The following is a 9,844-nucleotide window of genomic DNA, read 5'->3' as shown; positions in this document are numbered from 1 at the left end:
CCTTCCTCCTATCACTGCCTAAATTGTCCAGTGCTAAGGGCGGAGGTTTCCTTTTTCTTTTTCTTTTTCTTCTTCTTTTTTTTTCCTCTCTCTCTCTCTCTCTCTCTCTCTCTCTCTCTCTCTCTCTCTCTCTCTCTCTCTCTCTCCTCTATGAGTCTAGGACCAAGCCGCAATCCCAGCACACGGCAGGTGTTCGGATAAATGCCTGTGGGCTGAGTGTGTAAGAGACCGAGAGAGATAAACATTCCTTTTAAGACGGTGACTCCTGGTCTTTGGGGCACAGACGCTTCCATTAGCTTCCTCTTCCTGCATCCATTGTTTAGGCAAGCCGGTTCTGAGAACAGGAACACTCTTCCAAAAGGCTCCTTGGCTCAGCCCCTCCGCTAGAAGCCAAGCCTCCCTTAAAAGGCCACCTTATCGGAAAGTGCCCGCGATGGCATTTATGAGACCTATTTTTATCTGTGCTGGAAAGCCTCAAAGTTAATTCCCAAGCCAAGGACATTAAACTCAGGAACGTGGATGAGCAAGGATGCCTTTGAGTCAGAGCTCTATTTTCTGTGGAAGGGCCTTGGATCCTCCCTTACCACCAGCCCTTGTTTTTGAGGCCTGCCTGACTCTTAAAAAAAAAAGCGTTTGATCTTACTTTCCTTAAAACTAGATCCTGTGGCCCTTAATGACCTGGGCTGTGGTGTCATCTTCCCAGAGATTCTCTGGGCTCTGCTGGAGCTCTCAGGGCCAAACGCAGAGCAGCTTGCCTAACAGCCCCACCCCCAAATGGAAATTAACCATTGGATGTTAAAAGGAAGCAGGATGGCCAAAGGGAAGGGCCTCCAAGCAGCCTGACCGGAGGGATAATTGGACAGAAGGTGCAGGAGCAAGGAGAGGAGCCCAGTGGGGCTGTCGGGTAGTCGAGGGCCTGTGCCAAGGAAAGGATGCAGTATGGCCACTGCAGAACCAAAGAAGGAGAGCACAGGAGTGTGAGCCGAGGGGGGCTGCTGGAAAGGGGGGGGGGGTTGGAAGCACCAGGGAGGGAGGGGGCGATGGGTCAACAAAGATGGAAGGGGTTGGGGGGGAGCAAAGAGAGGGCACAGGCATCCCTCCTTAATCCAAGTTGGGTGGAGTGGGAGGAAGTAGGTCAGAGTCAGGAGGTAGCCCCAGAGAGGCGCTCAGTCCTGTCCTGAGTGGCGACTACAAATCTAGATGTGTGGATTAGACATGAGAGCTGACCTGGGCATGGTGGCACATGCCTGTAATCGTGGCGTTTGGAAGGCTGAGGCAGGAGGATCGGGATTTTCAGATCAGCTTGAACTAGAAAGCGGGATTCTGTCTACTGTCGAGAAAGAAGAGGTGGCGGGGGAGGGAGAGAGCGAGAATGAGATGGTAGGGTAATTGGCAGAGTCCCGTCCATCATACACGAAGCCCTGGGTTCAATCCCTGGCACCCAAGAAATCAAACAGAGTCGCCTGCAATGACAGTATTCAGGAGGTAAAGGCAGGAGGGTCGTAAGTTCAAGGCCATCCTTGGATACATAGTGATGGTGAGGCTAGCCTGCGCTACATGAGATGCTGTCTTTATAAAGAAAGGAAAGAGAGGAGGAAGAAAAGTAAGGAGGAGGGAGAAAGAGGTGAAGGAAAAATGAAGTGGGAGGGAGACAGAGAGACAGAGACAGAGACAGAGACACTAACAAAAATCCTGGCAATGTAACAATGAATGTTTTTGCTTCCAGACTCAAGACCCAGACTTTATCGAGGCGTGTCCTGGTGCACTCCTATAATCTTGTCCCTTGAAAGGCTGAGACAGGAGGATTATGAGTTTGAATGCAGCCTGGGTTACAAGGCAAGATAAATAAATAAATCCAATAAATAAATAAATAGAGGGCTATAGAGATAGATAGCTTAGTAGTTAACAGGACTTACTATACTCACAGAGGACCTAGGTTCAGTGCCTATGGTGGCTCAAACCACCCATAACTCCAGTTTCAGGGGCTCCATTGTTTCTTTCGACCTCCTCAGGAGCTGCATGCATGTGGTAGCACATTGATACACTGACTCACACGCATCCATCATAAAATAAATAAATATTCCAATTAACAAATAATGGTTAAGGAGATGACTCAGTAGCTAAAGTGCTTGCTTGCCTTACAAACATGAGGACCTGAGTTCGATCCCCAACACCCACATTAAAAAAAAACAAAAAACAAAAAAACCAAAACCAGCCTGACAGAATGCATTTGTAATCTCACTGCTGGGGAGACGGGCACAGGCAGATCCTCAGGCTCATGGGCCAGCCAGCCTATCTGGTGAGTCATTGGTGTGTGTGGAGCCTGAGGAATGATCCCCAAGGCTGTCCTCTGTTCTCCAGACACACACACACACACACATACACACACACACACACACACACATGCACACATGGCATACGTGTACCCCACACACAAAAATAAATAAACCAGATCTTGCTTTTGCCACCATCCCTGACCCCGGGAATTTAGGAAAACTATGGCCTGTTTTAAAAAAAAAATGCTCAAGCTGGAAGACTGGACATCTTTGATCCTCTTTTCTCCAGCCAAAGTGCCCCACCCTAGTTTGTCTCGTTTCCTCTTTCTCCTTCCCCTCTCCCATCCCCCTTTCCCGGTACTCTAGGTTCACCACAGAGGACCACAGTCCTCTGGGCACCTTCTGCCTCATTTGCCACTCTGGGACAAGGAGCAGAGCAAGAGCTTGGAGCCTGGGCCAGTTAAGGCTGCCTGCCTTCGGGAGGGCCTGCTTCCTGAAAGCCTTGCTGCCGTGCCTGCCTGCCCCCAGCACCGCGTAGCTGAGTCCCTCCATTCAGAGCTTCTCATCAGAGAGAAGAGCACGGGGCAGGTGCTTCAAAAGTCCGGCCCAAAGAGTGACTCCAGCAGTGACAGCAGCTCCCCGGGTCCCCTCTGCTCTACCCCATTCAGAAAAACTCCAGAGGCATCCCAGGGCCACTTCGAAGACAAAAATCTGCTTTGGAAGCCTCAGCTATTTTTCAAAGACATGCCCTTACTCACTGGGGCTGGGAGGACGCAGATGGGTTACTCTGTGTGGGCAGGAAGCAGCATATTCTCTAGATGAAAAGCCCCGGCAGAGCCTTCCAGAAAAGCAGCCAGACTACGGCAGGGTCAAGTGACTGCTTTGCTTCTAGGGGACACAAGGAGGAGTGTGAGCCACCCCCGCCTTCTCTTTCACTTGCAAGTTTTGATCACTTGTACATCTTCTCCCCCAACGCAGGGTAAGGGATCACTCTGATGATCTCATTTTGGACAAGTGAGAAGAGAAAGCTTTTTAACTCTGACCCACTCGACTGCTTGCTATGCAGTAGGCACTCCGGTGTGTAGGCAGTGGGTGGCAGCAGCTGCCAGACACCTTCCCCCGGGGATGCATCAGTTGGTACCAAAAGCCTACATAAACTCTTTCTCATCTCTATGCCAGCGGCGGCAGGTCCTGGAAGAAAGCCAGGAAGCCAGGAAGGCCACCGTGAGCCCTGCCTTCTTCCCCAGCCCCCCCCCCCCCCCCCCGAGCCTCCAAGAGCAAGAAGGGCTGACTGGCGAGCCCTTTGAGAATGGAGCTGACAGTTCTTAGACACATCTTCCAACCGTCACCCCTGCTAACACGAGAGCTCACACATGTATGCGTACACACACACTCAGCAATAAATTCGGTGTCGGGTTTTAGTGTCACATCTATTTCATGCTCAGAGCAACCGCATTAAGAACTTCTGCCAAGAGCCCGGTGGTGGTGGCGCTCGCCTTTAGTCCCAGCACTCGGGAGGCAGAGGCAGGCGGATCTTTGTGAGTTCGAGGCCAGCCTGGTCTAAAAAGGGAGTCCAGGACAGCCAAGGCTAACACAGAGAAACCCTGTCTCAAAAAGAAAGAAAGAAAGAAAGAAAGAAAGAAAGAAAAAGAACTTCCGCCAGCACTCCTGGTCTCCTGCCTTTCTCTCTCCCTTCTTCTCTTTCACAAATATTTGTTGACCGCTTGCAGTGAGCTGGTCAGTCTTGGTTAAAGCCCATAGGAATACTACACCGACATCGGACTCTGATAAAAGAGCTCTGGTAAAGGTGATGGCTGCCTGGTGGTCTTGGGGCATACCTGATGAGAAGCATGTCTGCTTTAAGCCAGCAAACAAACAAACAAACAAACAAACAAAAATGAAGAAAACAAAACAAACAAATCAAACAAGCCGGGCAGTGGCGGCGCACACCTTTAATCCCAGCACTTAGGAGGCAGAGGCAGGCAGATCGCTATGAGTTCAAGGCCAGCCTGGTCTACAAAGTGAGTCCAGGACAGCCAAGGCTACACAGAGAGACCCTGTCTCGAAAAAACAAAAACAAACAAAAATCAAACAAACAAAACAAAACAAAACAAAAACCTGGAAAATTCTTGAAAAAGAGAGCATTTCCATTCTCCTCCTTTTCCTTCCTCCTCCACTCCCCGCCCCCCTCTTTTTCCTCGCACTTTCTTTGAGGCAGGATCTCATGTAGTCCAAGCTGAGAATGACCTCAGACTTGTAGCCTTCATGCCTCTCCCTTCCAAGAGCTGGGATTCCTGACATGCACCGCCATGTCTGCTTTACGAAGCGCTGAGGTTCGATTCCAGGACTTTGTGCCCGCTGGGTGAGCCGCTTACCAACTGAGCTATGTCCCCAAGTGACAGGTGTCATCGATGAGGGGAAGGGGAAGAGCAACTGCACCCTCTACATGGTACATGCATTTCAGTGTGTCACCGACAAGTCCATCCTGACCCCTCCACCCTCCTCCCTTCCCTCCTGCTTTACACCGGTTACTTCATTTATGCGTGTTCTCTGCAACGACTGCGCAGGTGTCAGGATTTTGGACCCTTGACATGAGAGCCATCAGAGGACCTGAGAGGGGACAGTTAACTCTATTTGAGGAAGACAGATCAGTCAAACCTTGAGCCAAGTCCAAGGACCTTGTTATGTATTATTTACTTGCATCATCCCTTCCCTCAGTGAGAGTCACAGGGGAAGGGTTCCGGGCAGCCTTCTGCTCCACACAGCGCATTGCCACAGTCTGTCTCAGTGCATAACACTGCAGTGTGTTAAATGAGCCGTGTGGCTAAAAGCACCCAATGGAAAAAAAGGGGGATTCCAAGCGAAGGGAGCTCTGGGCACAAAGGCATGGCAGTAAATACCATACAAGGGAAGCTGCAAATAGTTCCTGGTGAATGGGAGTGCTGGGAGTGTGAGGTGGGTGTGACGGAGGAGCAGGCTGGAAGTAGCAGGGAAGGGAAAAGAGACACCAGTGGGGACCTGAAGGGCTTTTCAAGCTGCATTGAGAAGGTAACTGTGGAACCTTGGAAGCGATTTCGGAGCCAAGTGACAGGATCAGGTTCTTGATCCACAGAAATAGCTCTGGCAGGGTGTTAGGGTAAGACGTGAGCTCCAGGGGGAGGACTGAAGCAACAAATAGAACCTTCCATTTGGTGTCCCCCCCCCACCCCCACCCCCACCCCACCTTTCCTTTCCTGAAGCCCCCAAGCAACTCGCCTAGAGAATCTAATCTAGGAGAATTGTGCCCCCTGCTGATGAAGTGTGGTACTGCACTTCCCCAGGCCACCAGGGAAAGAAAAAAAATTTGGCCCTGGAACAAAAAGTACCTGGAAGCCTTGAGCGCAGAGCTGAGACTTGAATGAAAATGAGAGCGCCTCCTTGGGGAGAGAGGGGGCCCATGAGAACATTCTGGATAATGACTAATGCCAGATAAAATATAGAATGCTGACTAAATTTGAATACAGAGACATATACCAAAAATGTGTTGTTTATCTGAAACTCAAAGTCAGATAAGCAGCCTGTATTTTTATTCATTAAACCTGGCAGCCCTGGAGAGCATATGGAAGGTCCAGGAGGAGAGTTGGAATTCAGCTGGATGGGCCGCTGTGGTTGGTATCCATGCCTTCAACCTCATCACCTCATCCATACAGCCATTGAAGACAATTACCATCTTTTACAGTGCTGCCTTAGTTGCACCGGTCTGTTTGTCAGATCACTATGTGTGTGCTTGAGTGCGTATGTGCATGCCTCTGTGTATGTGTATGCGTGTGTGTGTGTGTGTGTGTGTGTGTGTGTGTGTGTGTGTGTGTTTATTTTGAAACAAGGCCTCTCTACATAGCCTACTTAGCCTAGGCTGGCCTCGAACTTACAGAGATCTGCCTGCCTCTGCCTGCTGAGTGCTGAGATTAAAGGTGTGCACCACCATGCCTGGCTGGGAAGTCACTTTGAATTAAAGGAGCCCCATGATTGTGACTGGTCTTGTGTATGGAGCCCCCAGGGAGTCTGAAGGGAGTGTGGACCCTTTCCAACAGCTCTCTCTCTCTCTCTCTCTCTCTCTCTCTCTCTCTCTCTCTCTCTCTCTCTCTCTCTCTCTCTCTCTCCATGGAGTTCTCAGCCTTCATGTGCAGAGTACCTCAAGGCCTGTGGTCTAAATGTGGTGATTGTAGGATCCCAGATAGGAGGAAGACATCTAGTCAGATTTAAGCTGAAACACGGCACCTTTGCTAGATCTGAACATCCAGATGCCATAACCAAAATCAAAACGCATGGCTCCTTTGCCTTGGCATATGGCTTGGAACATTTCCCTCCTTTACCTTTCCCAGAAATCACAGGGAGTCTGCCCATCTGGGCGGCAACAGCAGCAATGACAAAGGTGCTCCTCAGGGAAGGCGGAAGCCTGCGTGTCTGGGTGGACAGGAGCCATGAACTGAATTGCTCCTGGTTGTTTCTTATCCCTCTGGGTCTCCTTGTGTCCCTTTAGCCAGACTGAATCACTCATGGTTCCCCGTTCCTGTTCCTCTGGATCCCCTTCCTGTCCTTCCAGCCAATGGCAGACACATTGGCTCCTGCTAAGCTCACTGGCTCCAGGTTTGGGGACCATGCCTGTCAGATGGCTTAAACCAGGCAGTGGCTACACTCCAGCATATTCTGGGTGATACAGGAAGCTGGGTGACTAGAGCTAGTCTGAACATACCATAGGGAGGAGGTTTCAGGAAAAACCGCAGGAGACTCCTTGCAGCCCCTCTTGAATAGCCCCCCACCCCCATCCTGGGAGCCTCCACAATCCACCCTCGCCCTCAACCTGGCCCTGCAGAGGGGCAGAGGCCAGGGGAGGGCATCTGGGGCTCTCCGATTGCTCTGAATTATGGACACTTTCATAGCAAGTTGCTTCCTTCTGTCTTTTTCAACACACTTGACATGGAACCTTGCAAGGGGTTTTGCTTCTCCAGTGCTGTGACTCGAACCCAGGGCTTCACTTATGCTAGGTAAGTGCTCTATCACTGAGCTCCACACACACTCCCAGCCTTTTCCAATTTTTGCTTTGAGGTAGAGTCTTGCTAAGTTGCCTAGGCTGGCCTTGAACTTGCAATGTTCTTACCTCTGCCCCTCAGCAGCTAAGGTTACCAGGAGCGAGCCACTGTGCTAGCTCAAACTGAAAACTGAACAATACGAACACTCATAGTAAAATACCATGTATAATAAGAGAATGTGTTTATTTATGTAGTACTGGGCGTTGAACCTAGGGCTTCACAAATGAGAGGCAAAGGCTCTGCAACCGAGCTATATCCATCCTCAGTCCCTGCTCCCCTTTGTTTTTGTCCTACACGAGAATCTCATGTAGCCAAGGTTAACCTCAAACTTGCTATTTTAGTAGGGGATGACCTTGAATTTCTGATCCTTCTACCATCATCTCCTGCAGAGGGCTGGGGATGCAGGCATGTTCTACCGTGCCTGGCATTGTGCTGTGCTGGCAGAAGGCTGGGGGTGCAGGCATGTTCTACCGTGCCTGGCATTGTGCTGTGCTGGCAATCTAAACTGAACTTCATGCATACTCAGGCAAGAATCCTAGCAAGGGCTCTGCATCTCCAGCTCCAAGTCTCCTGTAGCCCAGGCTAATCCTGAACTCCATGTGGAGCCAAGGATTATCTTGAATTCCTGATACTCCTGTCTCCATCTCCCAAATGCTGGGGTTACAGGCATGGCAACCATGCCCATCACCCTCCATCACTGAGACAGGAGGAGCTTAAGTTTAGCTCAACTACACACTGAGTTATAAGTCAGCTTGGGCTAGATGAGACCCCTGTCTCAAGAGAAAACAAAGTAAACGATAATAGATTTAGTTATATATTTATATATGGCCTATTATGTTATATATATATTTCCTATTAAAATATATATTTACAGCTGGGTGTGGTGGCGTATGCCTTTAATCCCAGCACTCGGGAGGCAGAGGCAGGCGGATTGCTGTGAGTTCGAGGCCAGCCTGGTCTACAAAGTGAGTCCAGGACAGTCAAGGCTACACAGAGAAACCCTGTCTCGAAAAACTAAAAAAAAAAAAAAAAATATATATATATATATATATATATATATATATATATATATATAAAATTTTAATCCTATTGTAGTATTATATGTAACCTATTATATTATATATACCCTATTATAGTATTACCTATTACCTACTATATACTATACTTGTGTATATATTCACAGACATATATGTATATATAATATATATTGTATTTGTTGTCAGCCTTATTTGCTGTCGACCTCCAAGTTCTTTGGAAGTTATACTAGGAATTGTCAGAAAATCCAAACAGCTGAGATCCACCAGCTCAGCTTGCCAAGGATTAAAGCAGTTCCTGACCTAGTATGGGGAAACAAACCAGGCTGCTTTTGACCCCCCCCCCCCCAACCTGCCTCTCCCCCCAGCTCATGCCCCCCTCCCCCCAGAGCCGAGTTCAACCTTCAGCTGCTGTACCTTGGTGAATTTCAGGCTCCCTTCTTCAAATGTGGGAGGCTGCTTCTGGCCCAAGTTCTCCCCAGGAGTGTCTTAAGGATAAAATGGCACAGCCTAAAGAGCGCTGCGAGAGCAGGAGTGAACTCGCTGTTCCTGAAGACAGCTGCTCTGTTTTCAATGGGAGTGACTGAATGAGCCTACAGAGACCAGGGGGCAATTTCTCTGCAGAGACATCTGGGGGGAAATGACCAGTTCTGCTTGTAAAGCATACGGACTGTTCCCTAACAAGTGGAGCCAGCTATTGAAGGCAATGGGCCTCCTTGGGGCTTCCCATTCGTCCTTTGGAAGGCCCAGGTCCAGAGGACAAGCATAATTGGAAGACATAGCAGGAACCTACAGCTGGTCACCTAACCTTCCGGCTCTTAGGTTCTCCCGTCTCTTAAAAAACACAGACTTCTGTTCAGTGCTCTTTGCAAGCATGTTACAGGGGTGGGGTGGGGGGTACAGAATCTGTACCTTACGTGTGATCTACAGGAACACTCAAGACCTGCCCTTCGACATCCTTTTAAAAGCAATATAATTTTTTTTTCTCTGTTTAATTCCAGAATAGCTTTCCCTAAGATTGCACCCCAAATAGCACTTGTGGGTCATTCTTCCTTCCTGTAGGCCAAAATGGAAAATCAATTTATCAGGAGCCTGAGCACAAAGACCCAAACAGAGAAGGCGGACCTGATGCTTTGACCAAAATAGAGCTAAGTACAATGCCGGGGCCCATAGGAAAAACACTAGGCGTAGGGGAGTCTGCAAGCTGGGTTCCTCCCTTCTGACATAGCTGAGAATTAACTGCAGAGGAGGCCCTTTGATCTTTCAAAACTCAAGGCATCAGGTTGCCCAGGGTTAGCAGATCAGCAAGGCCTGTTTGAGCTTGCCTGGTATTTGAGTATCAGGCCTGTTAGAGAGTAGGACGGATTCAGTCACCTCCAGCCAGCCTTCTGTTTCCATGCTCCTGCAGGTGGGCACGCCAGGCTCAACAAGCTGGCAGCTTAGTTTTTAGGTATCTTCAAGTTGA

Source organism: Acomys minous (assembly GCF_964271855.1).
Source record: "Acomys minous genome assembly, chromosome: 12".
NCBI lineage: Eukaryota > Metazoa > Chordata > Mammalia > Rodentia > Muridae > Acomys > Acomys minous.
This window is presented reverse-complemented; position numbering follows the sequence as displayed.